The sequence below is a fragment of the Marmota monax genome, unplaced genomic scaffold (genome assembly GCF_021218885.2).
Source record: "Marmota monax isolate L192 unplaced genomic scaffold, Marmota_monax_Labrador192_F-V1.1 WCK01_AAM20220418_F8-fsc00001, whole genome shotgun sequence".
In the NCBI taxonomy this organism is placed as follows: domain Eukaryota; kingdom Metazoa; phylum Chordata; class Mammalia; order Rodentia; family Sciuridae; genus Marmota; species Marmota monax.
This window is the reverse complement of record NW_026693777.1, coordinates 8,063,947-8,082,160: the sequence shown is the minus strand read 5'-3', so window position 1 is coordinate 8,082,160 and position 18,214 is coordinate 8,063,947. Positions and strand designations below refer to the sequence as shown.

The following is an 18,214-nucleotide window of genomic DNA, read 5'->3' as shown; positions in this document are numbered from 1 at the left end:
TGGCTTGCGCATCTTAAACAGTAAACCTTTGACATGGTCGTTACACCCCAAGTTATTATAACATTGCACTGGGATCGACATGACTTTCCTTGTTATTCTCTTAGTGTTGGAAAGCCCTTGCACTCTGCCGGTCTTACTGCCATTGCACGCAGATGGGTTTCCACACTAGTGCTTTTCTATCGCCTTAAAGTCCGTGCCTTTCTTTCAGGGTGCTGTCAACTTGTTTGTCGTTATAAACAGCCACAGTTCAGCCTCAGCTATCCCCCTTCGTCCACCATCGTCACGATACAGGATGCGAGGCAAGGCACTGCACTTGAGTGATCCTTGACGTGGACCTCAAGGAGAGCATGTCCTATTGCATGCGGGTTAGACACGTCCATGCCCCGCCCCACGAAAAAAGGCGTCGGCTGATATGGCCTCAGATCTGGGGAAGGGCCCTCCTTAGGACTGAGTCATACTATGCAGCCACTTCTGCACAGTGGGATAGGACCTCTACTCTCGCCTGTATTGTTTTAAGAAAACAGAAAGGGGGAACTGTGGTGAGCCGCTTCTGCCGTTTCTGCAGACTATGGTCGTCATTACAAGATGGCGCTGGCTCCGCTGTGGTCTGTGACAAACAACTCCTTATTTGGGAGAGTTGGCACATGGTTTTTCACCACCCTATGAGAAAGCTCCACGTGGCAGCTTCGCATTGGGGCTTGAGATGCTTTATTAAGGCTGGGAGGGGCATCCGAGGGGAAGAAGAAGAAATATCAAGGGCCTGAATAAACTGCTGAAAGAAGATTCCTGAGTTGCGTCTTCCTTGCGGGCAAGGGGTCGCGACAATAAACAACAACAGCCTTGTGATCAGATACAACCAGTTAAAAGCTTATCAGCTTGTGCTCATATCTATCTCTTCTACCTTCAGGCAGCTGGTGTTTGTACCCATGGCTACTGAACCAATAAATTCTGCGAGGCACAGAGCTCCCTTTAAACAGAGCACCAGCAACCGAGCAGTCTCAATCCACGTGTTTCCACCCAGAGTTTTCATAAGGTCATCACCTCTGCCTAAGGATGGTTCAAAGAAACCTGTAATTCATTGATCACTTTCAAAATAAGACTATATAATGACTTTGGAAAACCATTTGGCTCTTCTAATAAATTTCAGCATATACATACAATATAGGCCCCAACAGTGTATTTATATGTACTTAGAAGAAATGAAACATGCTTACATAAAATCTTCCACGTGAATATTTGTAGTTTATATTTATGGGAAAAACTGTAAAAAATTCAAATGACTATCACCAGATAAATAGAAAGACATATTACAACATATACGCTCAATGGAATACTGCTCATCTTTCTGTGTATACATATCCATATGTGGTGCTGGAGGTGGAACTTGAGAACTCATGCATGATAAATACCCCTAGAACTCTCACCAATTTTATAAACCACAGTTTTTAATGTAGAAGAGTATATAAATCTCAATATCATCCTGCGTAAAAGCCAACACACACATAAGACAAATTCCTGAGTGATTTGGTAACTGTTAAATGCTGGGAAAGGTAAATCTAATTTAAATAAATATATCTGATACAAAACAGGCTTCCTGAAAACAGAATGAGGGAAACTGATTTTGAAGATAAAAAGGCCAATGGAAAAAGTTTTATGCTTTTAATTTAATAAAGGAGAATAGACATTTGTCAAAAATCATCAGACAATATACTTAAAATGGGTGCATTGAATTTTATATATATTTTCCTCACTGTAGTTCCAGAAATTTTAAGATATAAAGGAGTATTATTAACATCTTTTGATGAAAAATTCAATAACTTACTTAATGTGAAATGATCATGTTTCTTGAAAAACAATTTCAAAATATATATGGACATGTAATATCTAAAAGGTCCTATATCTTTTGAATATATTGAGCTGTTTTAAACTTCTTCTGAAGAAAAGTCTAGGTTTGAAGAACTTAAACAGTGACTTTAATATTTCTGGATATTAAAGGAATATTAGTCTCCAGAGGCCAGAAAAGGTATAAATTTGTCGCTGAATGTATTTTATGTATCCAGAATATATTAGATAAAAAATCCTAACACTAAAGTAAAAGAATTCTACCAAAAATCTCTACCAGATATGAAGGCAAAAATTATATGAAAAAATATTATCAGCAAATGAATCTGGTTATAACAATAACAATAGATTACTAACTAGGACAACTTACGAATGCAGGTACATGTTGATACTTGGTAACTTGTCATAATTGTTCATGAAACTGACAGATAAAAGGCAAAATACTCATATAATTACCTTGACAGATATACACAAATATTTCAATATAAATGAATAGTCATTGATGACAAAACACTTTGAAAATAAAATGAAAAATACATTTTCAGTAAATTTCATATTGAAAGGTGAAATATTGAAACAATTTTTATCTGAGATAAAATGAGTAAAGAAGGCCCAGTAACTGGCTTTTATTCAATGTTCCTGTGGAATAATAATTAAAAATCAATTTACACAAACCAGTTTGGGTCCTTCCAAATATGACCCCATACCAAGATAAACTACTGGGCATGGATGCAAAATTGAGAATGACCAAGATCCTGCATTTCAAAAAAGGGACAAACATACATAAAGGTGAGTCATGGGAATACAAACAAGAACACTCAGAATACACACACCATATTTTTGAACACTCCAAGAAAAGAGCAAAACTAAGAGCTGCCTGAAATTTTGCAAAAGTATTTAAATCATGTATCTCTTACAAAAAGCTCAATAAAATCAATTTAAATTTAAGTAAAACATCAGAAAACTGTTGAGGTTAAAATTCATACCCTTTTTTAGCTATTACACATTGCAATAAGTGAGACCTCACACATGGAGAATTGCAGTTTTTTAGTAATATCTTGTTATAAAGGATTTTTAATAGCAGTTTGGCTCATTAAGGGGATTTTAAAGGGATATTTAGGGAAATGGAGATTTATAATGGATTGGGTTCTATCAGGAAATGGGTACTTTTATAATGAGTAACTTAATAAATATTATCTAGAAAAAGTAAAATTTCAGCCAGACTTTCTTTTTAGTAAATAAGTAGCAGTTATAGTAGGCAAGACAGATGGTAGTTTGTCAATTTATATGGTGTGTGTTTCAGACATAATAACTGAAAAGGATTTCTATTTATTATTGATTTTATTCTTGGTCAGCCTTGGTGAAAGCTGGCTTTGTATGATGTTGAAGCTTTTTGAAATTGTTCAGGTGTACACAGGCACACTAAAACTTAGAGGAGTATTAAGCTAACTTTCAAAACACTGTGGGGTTTGCTGATGGTTATCAGCCTCTCCCAGATGCCAGGGACTGCTTTATTCTTTCATACCTCAGGCAAGGCAACCATGTCGAAAAGTTATGCCCACAAAATACAGCAAAACTTTGTTTTAAAATGATTTAAAATTCATTAACCTTGTCCTCTCAGACAGAAAGGAAAATATGAAAGATGCACCCTTTGCTCAAAGATGAGACAGATGGAGCTGTAATAAGCACCATAACCACAACAAAATGACACCCATCAAATGTATTTAAAGTTATAATTACTAAGTATGATCACATGTGCTCACACACACACACACACACACACACACACACACACAATGAGATCATCCGGACATGATAAAGAATGAAATAAAATAATTTATCTTTGAAACTAGTAAGTAAAGAAAGAGAATCAAGTATTAATTCTGTCCTCCCTATTTGACCTGTGAATCTGAAAAGGAAAGGTAATACTTGACTATTCACTTTTATATTCTACACAAAAGTTTATGAAGTATTTTTGCATTTCAGTTAACTTTAAAAAGTTAACTGGAAAATCTCTATTTTGCAAATATCTTTGAATTAATGGATTAGATAATGAGAGTCATAAAGTGCTAACATAACAAAAAGAGACAATCAAAATGTTTCTTACTGAAAGAAACTCCAATGCTGAAGGCAAAATTATGCCTCCCTAAGATTTTCCTGTATCAATCCTAGGAATTTGTGAATAGGTTTTTCTGCATGACAAGAAGACTTTTAAATGTGCTTAATGTTAGAAACCTTGACATGGGTAGCCTGGATTACTCCTGTGTAAACATTAAAATTAGAAAAAATGTCTCCTGAGTATAATAATTTAACTGAGGGAGAACAGTCAGAGAGTAACAACAGGTCTGACTTTGAAGATGGAGAAATGGGACTGTTAGCTGAGGAATGAGTGCAGTCTCCAGACACTAGACAAAAGATGAAAACTTCCCCCTAAAGAATGAAATAACACTGCACAGAAATTGATTTTAACCCATGAGACCCATGTTGGGCTTCAGATATTTAGAACTAAAATGCAAGACAATAAACTTATATTGTTTTATACCATTAATTTCATGGTAATTTGTTTCAGCATTATTAGAAGTTATTATAACAAATAGAAACTATACAAATAGTATAATCTTGCCAAGTGGATTGAAAATATATTTTACTAAGACTCTGGATTGGTCACTTTCAAACAAAAGGAATTTTTTTATCTGGTAACAATAGTTATTCAACTGAAAACTAAGCTGTGAAAAAAGCCTTATATGTAAAAAGGCTTATGTTTGTTAATAGAAAAAAACTCTAAGAAAAGAAAAAGACAAATTGTAAGTAAAAAGGAGGGCAAAATTAGTGGATTAAAACATGATTTAAAGATGGGCATGATTATGAGATTGATTCTTTATATTTCACAGGTGGGAAGATGGTTACTAGAGGTTGGGAATGGTGGGAGTTTATAGAGAAAGGAAAGTTATTGATCAAAGGATAGTTTGTTGGATTAGAAGAATATGTTTTAGTAATATATTGCATCACACAATGGTTTCAGTTAATAATAATGTATTACAGATTTCAAAATTGCTAGGAATAGATGTCTAACATTCCCATTCTCCCCCCAAAAATGATGTCAGTCAGGAGATAGGCATGTTGACTAACTTTATGAAATATTTTAGCATACATACAAAGATCCAACTTCATAATATATCCCATAAATATGCACAACTATTGTCAACCAAAAATTAAAACAATGGGTTGGCTTAGAGATAAATGATTAATGATAAAACTTTATACCAATACTGTAAAGAAATGCAAGGAGTGATCACTATAAAAAGCAAGAGAGTGTGAATCACAATGGGAAGAAAAAGATCAGATTGGAACATGGAGCATGGCAGGACATCAAAGGTTCTGTTTCTTTATGTGGATGATGGTTATGAGCTTGTTTGCCTTATAAGCATTCAGTAAATTCTTATTCATTTTATTTAGTTTTTGGTAACTGAATTATTTTACTTTATTTTACAGCTGATAGTGAACATGATTCTCAGTTGTTCACTTCTATCACTTATATATTTTGTGTACTTTTAGTATGTTTAAGGCAAAAAAATAGAACCTCAATAAAAATTTGCTGATATGCATAAGAATCGTATTCTATGATAATTTTAGCAAATTCATTTGCTTTTATAGTCTTTCAAAATTGCTCCAGCAACATATTTATCCTCACATTTTCTATAAATTTTTGCAAGTTTTTAGGCCAAATTCATTAGTTAAGCATTTTGTTTGCCCTACGTAAGATCCTGAGTGTGATAATAGAGATACTAGAGTATTTAGTTTTGAAATAGTCACATGCTTGCTTTTCATTTATTGTTAACTCAAACTTTTTGTTTGTTTGTTTCAGAGGACTAGAATTACCTTAAGAAATTGAAGCAATTATCTATGTACAACTTCATACAATATGAATATGTCACAACGAATCTCACTATTATGTACAATTATAAATTATATATAAAACAAAAAGAACTAACTAGTTTTCAGTTGATAGAGATTCATATGGCTGGTAAATAATATTTCAGTGTATGTATAAAAACATAAGTGCATTTCTACATAAATTCAACATTTCATAAGTGAAAAAGTAAATTTTTGAGTGTTTTCTCCTTAAGATGTTTTACTGAACTTTTTGCTACTTGCAAAATTAATAAAATAGTTTAAATACCAAACTTCTGTTAGGCTTTTTCTATACTTTTGTCTAAATAACAGAGCTGATGGGTAGATGTTGAAAATCTAATTAAAATAACAATTAATTTAAAGTAATACTCTGGGAAAATAATATTTTTGTTCTATAATGTCACATTATGGCTGATAATGATTAAGTTTTGTATCTCTGGTTCTTTGTATTGACTGAACAATACACAAATGAATGTGTTTCCTGTGGTAACTGAATAATGGTTTTTCTAAATGCAAAGCTTTACATTTTGAATTGTGAGAATACATATTAAAAGGAAACTTTATTTCCCTCTTGAAACTATTTTAATTTATTAATTTTACTGCAGAAAAATTTATTTTGGCAGTGTGAGAATTTTAAATAAAAAAATGTCGGGGGATGGGGCTGGGGCTCAGTGGTAGGACACTTGTCTGGCACATGTGAGGCAATGGGGTTGATTCTCAGAAACACATATAAATAAACAAATTTTTTTAAAAAAACATCTATCAACAACTAGAAAAAAATCAATACATGAAAAGAGATAATATTGGAAGTCTTTTTCAGTAGCAAATACCTATGTTCATTTTAAAACAAGTTTTTTTCATGACCACTATCCATATTCAATAGAAGTATCTAAACATTTACAGAAAAGTTCATTTTCATAAAACTATATTAATAATTTTCACTTATTAGTATCTGGAGAAAAGAATTAAGTTTTTTTTTTAAAAAAAGCACACAAGTACATAACATACTAATTTTAGTGAAGTGCTACCTTAGTCTATTCTCCAGTTTCTATTTTTCTCCTTCAACATCCTTTCAAAGATTTCTTTTGAAATCATTATTATAACATCTGAACTTTTCAGAACATGATATTCTAGACCACAAACTCAATGTGTGATAAAAAAAAGAAATATGGATGAAAATTTGGTTAAATCATCAAAAACTCATTTATGATGTTATATACTAACACTTCGGAATCTGAGGATTGTTTAATGTTTGGCATTTAAGTCTTTGCACAGCTCATTAGTCTCTCTATTTGAGAAAATAATGGATGTGTGTACTGCATTGTATATGTAAAATGTGGAAATGAAATGAAAAATGTTCATTTGTGGTCCAATAATCTTTTAGTAACTGCAGTTAGTCTACAAACTTCCTCCAGGTTAATATGATTTATACTGCCTAAGAAGATGTGCAACGACTTGTATATATGCATAGTTTTCTCCCAGAGTTTCTATTTTTTTTCTTTTTTTGATGCTGCTGGGGATTGAACCTAGGGCCTTGTGCATGTGAGGCAAGCACTCTACAAACTGAGCTATATCCGCAGCCCTTCTATTTTTATATTTAACTAAACTGAAGTTTTCAATGAACTTATAAAAGTAAAAAAAAATATTAAAATTTAAAAATAGATTGTCAATAGTTATCTTTCATACTTTAAGTTCAAGAAGTATAAAAATTTTATTGCTTCTTTTTGTAAACTGAACTAAGAGATTGTAAAATTGAAAAGAATAAATCATATCTTTGCATTATTCCTCCCTTCTTATATATGTACTAAGATGGTAAGCCATATCCTTAAAAATAATTCCTAAATCCCAATGTTACATACATTTTCTCCTGAATTTATTGGGATTAATTATTGGGATTCTAAATACACGTGAGGCTAATAAAACAGTCCTTGTGAGCTGTTTATTTGTGATCCTTTCTTCTTCTAAAGTCCCCAAAATCCACTCTAGCTTCATAGTATTGCAGGTAACAGTTAAAATTTTTCACTGATCAAAGACCTTGGTAAGAACAAAATTACCATTACCATTCAGATGTCCATGCAATACTATATCCTCAAAAGTTGTAATCTCTGTGATTATATTCTGTTTTGCCCCTTCATACAGAAATATTGTTTTTATTCTGCTTGTATGTTTACTATTTTTTCTTTTAAAACACATGGTGCATAAGCCAACTATCTTATGAATTGCTAAGCTGATATTCTTAGTAATTGTAATTTTAGGTGTTGATTGAAAAGAATGGGGAGCAATGAAAGTTACAGAATAAATTTATTTGGAAGGGATTCTGTTAACATGATGTTACTGACATTATTTTTTATAGACTTTTATCACTGCAGAGGTGGACATAAAAATGCACATCCTCTACATATTGGCAGTTTATTCACTTTCTTGTTGCTCTTTTAACATTTACATTTAAGCTTTTCACTTAAGAAAATGACTTAAGAAGTTGTACCAGACATTATTTTTCTTCTTGCACAAGCAAATTCATCCTCTAAACCATTTTTCTCTAATCATCTTCTCATGTAAAATATGCTGCAATTAAAATTTCAGTTCTGTATCATGTCTAAACAGATAGAACTATTATTATTTCAACAAATTGGTTTGAGTACCTATCATGCTTCAGGCACTGTAAAAAAACACTTTAAAACACTGAATATGATAGTTTTACAAGTATTAGTTTCATGACACTGGGACCAAAAATAAAGGACACATAATAATGACAAACTCTTAACATAATTATAAACAATATTTACATATTCATGAAAATTGGTGGAATTTGTTGGGATTAATCTTTGGGATTCTAAATACATGTGAGGCAAATAAAACAGGCTTTGTGAGTTGCTCGTTTGTGATGCTAAAGATTGTATCCAAGACCTTGTATATGCTAGTTAAGTTCTCTACCCTTCATAATTTTTTATATACCTGCCAGCCCAAGATTACAGTTACAAGAACAACTATAAATATTATCAAAACTGACAATACAGAAGAAACTGTAGTGATAAAATTCCTATTTCAAATATAACGTTTAAAGCTTACAATAAACTGGGCACCATGTGGGGCATGCCTGTAATCCCAGAGCCTCAGAAGGCTGAGGCAGGAGGATCACAAGTTCAAAGCCAGCCTCAGCAACTTAGCTAGGCCCTAAACAATTTAGGGAGACCTGTCTCTAAATAAAATATTTAAAAAGGGGCTGGCAAGGGATATTGCTTACTCCTGGGTTCGAACACTGGTATGAAAGAAAAAAAAATTAAAAGATGTCAATAAGAGCGCTTCTCTAAGGTGAAACCTGTGGCACTTGAGCACCGGCTTCCCCTGCCAGCACCCCTTCTTGCAGGCAGGCACAGTTTTGCCCAAAATAAGTGATCAGCTTGTCATTCTTGTGGTATAACTAGTTCTGATAGTTGAGAATGAAGGAAGAGGTCATGCTGCCTATACTTTTAGTACTGAGGCTTTTGGATTTCGCAGAGGTAAAAAGTTACCTGATGTACTGTTGAAACCACATCCACTAAGACAGTGCCACTGAGAACAGGAGAAGGGGAAGATTATATTCTGGCCTTGAAACGGTAACTGAGAGAAACAATGAAAAGAATGCCTTATCTTATTCAAACACTTGAAGGAAAACAAGATATTGAAAGGTCTAGTAAAAGATATATGAAGGTATACAAACAAGAGGATATCAGAATGGAGAAGGCTCCCAAGAGAGATGATGCCCAGGAAAAAAATGCGAAAAAGACCCAAAATCCACAAAGGCCAAAGATACAGACAAAGGTACTTTATTCACTAATACTGAAGATGTGTTGAAAAAAATTGAGGAATTGGAAAAGAGAGGTGATGGTGAAAAATAATACGAGGAAAATGAAGAGAAAGAAGGAAGCAAAGAGAAAAGTAAAGAAGGCTATGATGACAATGACGATTAGGATGCTACAGAGGAGGTGTATGATGAAGAAGAGCAAGAGGAGGAAAATGACTACTTTAATTCGTATTTTCAATATGGAGATGATTTTGGTGCAGAAAATGACAACATGGATGAAGCAACCTAGTAGCCGTAAAATTTCTCAAGGAAAAAAAAAAGATAATATAGCTTCTGAGCAGTTGGACAGACTTGATTTATGTTTCGTTTCTATTTTGTTGGACAAATATTTGTCACTGAGATATTCATAACCGCTTTTATGCATTAGTTACCATTTAAATATATGACATCTGAAACTCTGACATTCCTCCTTAACAACTTTGCCATCCCTCTTGTGTATGTTAGTGGATTTTTATATTATTTGGATTTTATTATGCTAAAGAGTTTTGCATCTCTTAATCTATGTATTCATACATACTTAAAAAACTTATTCTTGTTCAATTATTCTTTTGTAAAAGTATTACTAGTTGTAATGGATTTCTATCACCTGAAAATTGATTTAATATAGTGCATGGAACACTTTAAAAACAAAGAAACTTGAAAATTATATTTTATTTGCTATGTTCTATGCTATTACACTATGACTCCTTAAATCTTCCTAAAATTGTAAACATACATTTTTCCCTACATGTATGTTTTTGATCACAAAGAGGCTGTTTTGTGATCAAAAACATACATGTAAGGGAAAATGTCAACTTATGTAAATTTTACATTTCACATGTCAGCTAGTATAGAGAGACTTTCATTTGGGATACATATTATAAATACTTGAATTGGGGGCTAACTTCATACCATATAAAATATGAGTTAGTGATCCTCTGTAATAAGTTTGACATATTCAAATAGTTGGGCTTATAAAAATTAGACTAAAACATCTTCTTTAATTGAATACTTAAGTACATAAGTCCTGGTTATATAAATTTCATGGTAGAAAGCACAAGTGTGAATTTGGTTTAGTTGTAGCCGGCTCTATTATACTTCACAGGACTCATAGGCTATACAGTCGATTATAATGATTATAATATAGAATTAACTCAGGTTGTTAATCTTTTTGTTTAACTTAAAAGCTAGCTCCCTGCCATTTTATATTTTTGGGAGAAAATACCTAGAAACCTCAGCCTCCAAAAGCTTAAATATGCCAAATATATTCAAGGAAATTCACATAATAGGTTTCAAAAAAGACTACTTTTTTGAAATGAGTAAAATTTATTTTTCCCTATTGGGAATATGTTTTCCATTACCCACTCACCTGAAAAATCACAGCCCTAAATTTTATTTCTACTGTAATATTAAGTTCAATGGTGAAACTTTACTTGATTAATTTTCTGTGTCTTAGTTTTTCCTTCCTCTAAAGTGTTTAGACACTAACCAGAATTTACCATGTTTACATTCTCTTACCTTAGAGAAATAAATGATCATATATTAAGTTTTATTCTTACCTTCTAAACAATTGAAACTTAGAAAGTGACTGAAAAAAAATTTTGAGAAACAAATATTTTCCTCATAATCAGGTTTTCTCATCTTTAATTTTTTGGGAAAAAATTGTATTGTCTTGTTCATTTTGCAACATAATTGTCTCAGGAAAAAGATCATTTTGAATTGCAATACTTCCTCAAATAAGTCAAAATGGGTGTGAGGACCCATCTTATTAGTTTAATGCTGTACTCATAGTATGTGCCTTCTCATTTAAAGGGTACATCAAATGATTTTAAGATTCTAAATGAAAATATGAATAAATCTTTAAAACTGCAATCAATTAAACCCCATATGAAGATTTTAGTAATAATGGCAAAGTTGTCATTTGGGAATAATTAACATGGGTGTTTTATTCTTAACTTCCTTTGTGGTACGAGAAACAAATACCATTTTGTTTATAGAAATTTTATTTCTATATTTATTTACTTCCTTTATTATAAATGTGCAGATAAAAGCTTGAGCCATGCAAATACACTGAAGGTAAAGGTATTTCTTTTCCTAGCTTATATATATTTACTCTGGGAGGTCCTGACCATTCCCACTTTGGAACTTCTTTTTATGATTTTAAAGTATAATAATCATGAGATCAGACAGGGTTTGCAAATTGCTTTACTAGCAAAAATCTTCTTTTTCTTTGCTTTTTCTGGCTGAAGATCTGAGACTGTGAAGTTATTCCACAGGAAGGTAAGTGTTGTTCTACAGATATAGCTTTATATATATATATATATACACACACACACACACACACATAAAATACTGGTAAAGTGTCTTTAAAATTATAACAAGCAAACCTGGTTGTTATATTTTCTGTATTTAATATTAAATTCTTAAAAAAAAGATTACAATAATATATAAGCTACAAATACAATAATTTTTAATGTTTAAAGTTTTAAAATAAAAATTAACTTTTGATTCCAGAATATTACATTTTATTGCGTAGAAACAAATAATAATACAATGAAAAATAAAGCCTAAAATTAATCGCTAAGATATAACATTCATGCCACTATGAAATTGGTATCAAAGTACCTGGGTGCTTTGATATGTATATAGTGATAACATTTATGATAATAACATTATAATAAGTGTACTATATACTTTGTCCAGTGTCCCCAAAGTACTACATAGATAATATGCTGCATAGTCTTAATATCTATAGATCTAAATATAATTGGCAAAATTCCTTTATATTTGTTCAGAACATAATTTGTTTTACCTGGAAGTTTCTAAAACTTTTTAAATTTTATAGTGTGTAACACTTCTCTCTCTTTGACTTTACTTTTATGTTTCTATTTATATTATGGTGAAATCACGTATTTGATGGCCATCCCAGTTATATAATACACTATAGGTTATCTATAAATAGTGATGATTTAACAAATAACCATCATTTTGCCAATATTGGATGGTGTCTAAATATGTACTATTCAATTTTTTAGTATTGATGTTCTATTAACAATTCAGAAAGTTAAAATTAATTCAGATATTGAAAACTGATATTCTTTATATACATATGAGTTTTGGCTAGTTTTTTTGTTTATTCTTATAGGTAATGAAATAATGAATTTCAATATGCTATGCTAGTGTCATCTAATCTGGTAATGTTCTTAAATGGAAATGTGTTTTTAAATTAGCTATATGGCTATGTAGTTTCAACTTTTTAACAAATGCATGCCTTGCAATTTTCCTGCTCATATATTTTTTGACAAAGCTTGGTGAATGGTCAGCATTCAATAATTATTTTAGTGATATATTAACAATATATGTTTACAAGATACTTAATTAAGCATTTCCAACTTTATGATACTGGTACACAGAATTTAAAACAATAGAAAATGCAATCCTATTCACTATACAGTTTACATACCACAAGATGGTAAATGTAAATCAACTACTTTTATTTCAGTTAACTCTGATATAAAATGTAGAAAATACAATCATTTAAAATAGCATTATGCTATTAGCAATGAGGATATAATATGCATTGGTATCAGCAAATATAAGAACTTCCATATTTTGAAGATTCTAATTGTAAAAGATTATAATTTTGCATTTCAGAGTCATAGAATATTTTTATTAATTCAAATCTTAACTTTTAAATGAACTTTTTATATTCTTAGTATTCTTTTCTTATTTTATATAATATAAAACATTCTCTTGAGTGCCGCTGTCTGGCTGCAGCAAAATAACAGGGGTTGACAAGGAACTTGTGTAGATGGATACAGCAAGAGTGGCAGCCGTTTATTGTAGGACAGGAGGGGTATATATATTCCACACAGCTTATCTTAATTAACAAAAACTAGATACAGCAGTCAACCAATAAGGAATCTCACACTTAATGGCTCCCTGGCGTTACTTCATAAACCACTCCCTCTGGCAAAATGCCAGGCGCCATCCTGACTTGTTTACAGACCCTAACACTTGTGTTAACATCTCGAAAATTCATTGTGGAATTTAATAATCTGGCTATAAATCATTTTTTTAATTTAAAAATGAATTAAATGAAAAAACAGAAACAAATTTCAGAAACACATTTATGGAGTTAAATATCTCTGCTATCTTTAAATATTTTTGATGTATCCTTTGAACCAGACTATGATGACTGAAAACATACAGACTCAATTGAATAAACGAGTCTGTCCATATTCTTGTTAAAAGATAGTCTTACATAATGAGTAAACACACGTTGTTCTATCAAAACTGTTGTACTCTGTAGCAGGTTTGTGAATGTGATATTTGAGAGTGTTAAAACAAAACTCTCTAGAATGCCATATTGATTGATATCTCAGCATGATCATTTTAAGAAATGAGTGATGAAAAAATTGATTCTCTAATTCTGACTTCATATTGCAAGAGAACTTGTGTGAATTACTTGAGTATTTACATGTGTTGATGAAATAAATATCAAATATTTCAATATGAGAAAGAAGCAGGTCTTTGTTTTATGAGTCATGTCAATTATGCTGACAATATGTATCACAGTAGGTAATTCAACACCTTTAATTAATTTGATTTTGAAATAATCAGATGTAAGCATCACATGAAAAAAAAATTAAAAACTGACTTGCCTGTGCAAATTTCTTCACGATTTTAGTACAACAATGAGGACCAAAGTTAATGCATATTTTAGGCTCCATTCTTAAGCCAGGGGACATTTAGATTATTTTTGTGTTTCTGATATCCCAGAAAAGATGTCTTATTTTTTTTCCATGAATGTCAACTCAATCTGTGAACTTAAGTTCTTATTGTTTCATAAATTGCTGACATGAAATTCCTTCTCCCTGGAAATATCTAATATTTAAAATTAAGAAATCTAGGGCCCTAATATGCAACCCCATCACAAACTAAGCAAAAGAACAAGAAGTCAGCCTTTGACAAGGTGAATGAATATTCCTTTGGCTTTCCTGTGATTCCACATCCCAAAAGGATCTTCAGGTGTTTTTTTTGTTTATTTGTAATTTACTTTCTTATAATCTATTTTCTTTCTAATGACTTCTCTTCCTTTGCAGAAATTCCCTCTTTTCAACACTGATTAAAATCCTCTATCCCATCCTAGTGATAGAAAAAAATGTTGTTTTGATTCCATTTTTATATGTTGACAGGGTATTTTGGTTCCTATAGCCACTAAATTCAGGCTATTTATTCTAACAGCATAAAAAGAGATGTTTTCTTTCTAGAAAAATTAAAATTGGATGGTTGAGATGATCTCTCTAATCTATCCAAGTTTCCATCCACTGATGTTTTTAGAAAGTAATATCCTTTCCAGATCTGTAGCTTATTTTCTCTTAGTAAAGTAAAAGTGGGGGGAAATTTATTTCAGTTAAACTAGAGCATTTAAACACACAAATTTGACTAGAACCAAAATCCCACTCTAATTCCATACTTTATTTCAAAACAATGTAGCTGTGTTTCTTTGTCTCCACCTTAGAGGCTATGCCCTTTGTCTCTGAGGCTGTATGTATACTGTAACATATAGTATGCTTGCTGGGCAAGTAAGTTATGAGATTTCAGGAGACAATATGAAGTCTATACAGAAGTAAGGAATATTGAAAATTACAGAAGTGAGGCATGCTGAATATTGATGAGCACCATTAATATCTACCATTATTTTTGTCACAACTATCTATGTAGTTCACTTTTTTATATACTGAACATGCTCACTTTCCTTCCCAGGGTAGAGAACCTAAATACTATTCCTTCATAATTATTCTTAGATCATGGAAGAGATGCCACCATCTCTCCATCAGATACATTTGTCTTAAGAAGCAAGCTAAATAAAATTGACCTATACACTCTCACAGGACAGTGGTGAAGCATGTATACACTAATTACAAGTAACATTTTCATTTGGAAAGGGAAATTATAGGTTTTGACACTTCACCAGACAGAAAATATGAGGTTCCCTATTTTGGGATGCTAGTATTCATTAATGAGTTCTTGATTATTCTTTCTGAAAGGAGGTACAAGGTGCACTGATTTTTGTTGTCATATGTTTGCTTATTTATTTGTTGTGACTGCAGGGTTTTGAGTTTCATTCCCCATCTATCCTCATTTGAAATAGTTGGTGAGTCCACCATTTCAGGGGCTTTAAAATATTTAGAACCTTACAATTCAAGTATTGAAGCAAGGATTAATTAAAGTTTATCAGTATATTTTGTGTGAATGCATGCATTACATATGGATATTTTGTATAATACATAATATATGTATAAAATATTTACATAACCTTGTATTCATGTTTCATTGGTATCCCAATAACATCAAATATCAACAAGTGAATATTTGATCTACTTGCTTCCTATAAGTTCTTTGCTAGATAGATATAGTTTATGTTTTGTCTTTTGTTTATTTATTTTTCTCTCCAGAACTCATGACAAGTTCTTAGAGCTGGATGTTAGGCATTGAAGACCATTTGAAACAATCAACCTGAGCAGAGATAACACTTAAGGTAAGAATACAAAGTAATGAGAAGTAACATTCAAAGCAACATTTTTGAAGTAAGCCAACAATAGATAATCCCAGTAACAAAATAACATTTTGACCTTTCCTAAACAATTGCCTTATAACTACAAACTGTATATATCCAGAGTGCTCCTAATTTCTTGAGTAGTTCTTTCAATACTATAATATATGGAAGAGGAAATTATAAATTTCTTTGGAAATTAAATTTCTTTATATAACTTTGTAAAGTATACAGTATCATTTTTAGATATTACCTAGAAATATATGGGCAATTTTAATACCTGTAAGTACAAAAAAAAAAAGAAAGTCAAATGTTCTTATCTCTAAATCATTTACATTTTCTCCTTATAAATTAGATACTTTATAAATATTTAAACTTTGGAGGGAGGTAGAAAAAAAATTGATACATATTGTGACATTTCCAGTTAAAAAAATGATCTAAGAAACAAAAGAAACACAACACTCCTTTATTTTGTAGGTAACAATAACACTTTTTCCCCTGCAATTAACTAATTGCATACAAAATTAACCTGCCCACCTGAGGAGAATATGACTTTTAGATTTTACTCATTAAGATCATCATGTTTTTTGGATGGAAATTATACAACAGAGCTAAAAATGAAGTCCTTATGGGAAGAACAAGTTTTACTGAATAATTTACTAATAACTATTATGCTCCCATCACATGTATTCCCCCAGCAATTCAGTTGTTCTAATTTGAAAGCCTCTCAGTTGTACACAGAATGACATTGCTGCAGATGGCAGTGGAAGAGGCATATTATATGTATGAGCAAGTCAATAAAAATGAAATGTAGTTAAAGTAATTCAGGTGAATATAAATAGTATCTGATATTTTTTACATCCTAAATGTACTGTAAAGAGGCCAAAGAATAGCATTTAACAACTGATTAAAGAACTTATTGTTATAGTTGCTTTCAAATTATGTAAACATTATAAATCATAATGTAGAAAAGCTGAAAGGAATTGGATATATTTGTTTTTTGAATTGGATCTTACTGCTTTCAAAATGTGACACATGGCTATTAAAATGTTAGTATTGACAGAACCTGAAAACTTTATCCAGATAATATTGAAATCTAATCTTCAAAAAGCAAATTACCAAAATATGTCCCATCTCCCCACAAGATAAGCTTCTGGTTTAATACATTCTTAGGTAAATATTTTCAAGATATATATATATATATATATATATATATATATATATATATATATATATATATATATATATATTTAATTTTTAGTATTATAATTACTATATTTTATAAAATAGCCATATATTACTAAAATCAAACTATCTTTTCTTTTTAACAAGCATTGGTATTTTAATCAGATTGAGACCAAGAGAACAAAATGTCAATTCTTGTTTGTGACAGGTATTTCAAATTCTTTTCATTTATTAAGAGGTGTGTATTGTTGCTACATGGGAGTCTACCTAAATTTTCCCCTCTGTAATGTCGATTGTTTTTCTCTGTTGTATGAATTTCAGTGGATTTTCAACATCTGAAAATGACACTAAAGTCGTTTATCAAGTTTAACAAATGTTAAGTGTTTAATTTTTTGCTGATTTTATAAAAATAGCTTTGTACAATTTTTTTGGAATAAAGAACATATACTGATTAATATTAACTAATTAATATCTGCAAGTTGAATATTTACATTTTCATTTTTTAAGATTCTAAGAATAGAAAACATTCTTTAAAGTTTTTACATTAATGTTTCGTTAAGTTTGTTTTAAAGTTCTTTCCTATGCATCTATGATTTTTGCTGTTCTTTAATCAGATTTTATCCACGTGCTATTTCTAAACAGAGAAATAATTTGTTTTTTCTGTGTGAATTATGCTTATAGATTTAATTATTATTTAAAATATGAACTCATATTAACTGTACAAATTAATGGGCTTCACTGTGACATAACCCTTCATTCATATATTGTGTTTTAATCATATCTCATAGTCACAAACCCTACTATCCTCTCTTACACTTCCCCCCTCTCCCATCCCTCCAGTCCCATTTTTCTTTCCTAATAGTTCCTCTGCTACTTTCAGGTCTTTTAAAAAT

General features: G+C 31.2%; 1 pseudogene; it reads left to right on the top strand.

Annotated features, from left to right (window-relative positions):
• Nucleotides 1–2,537: 2,537 nt before the first annotated feature.
• LOC124104515 (DNA-directed RNA polymerase III subunit RPC7-like) lies at nt 2,538–9,827 on the top strand (annotated as a pseudogene).
• Nucleotides 9,828–18,214: the final 8,387 nt, after the last annotated feature.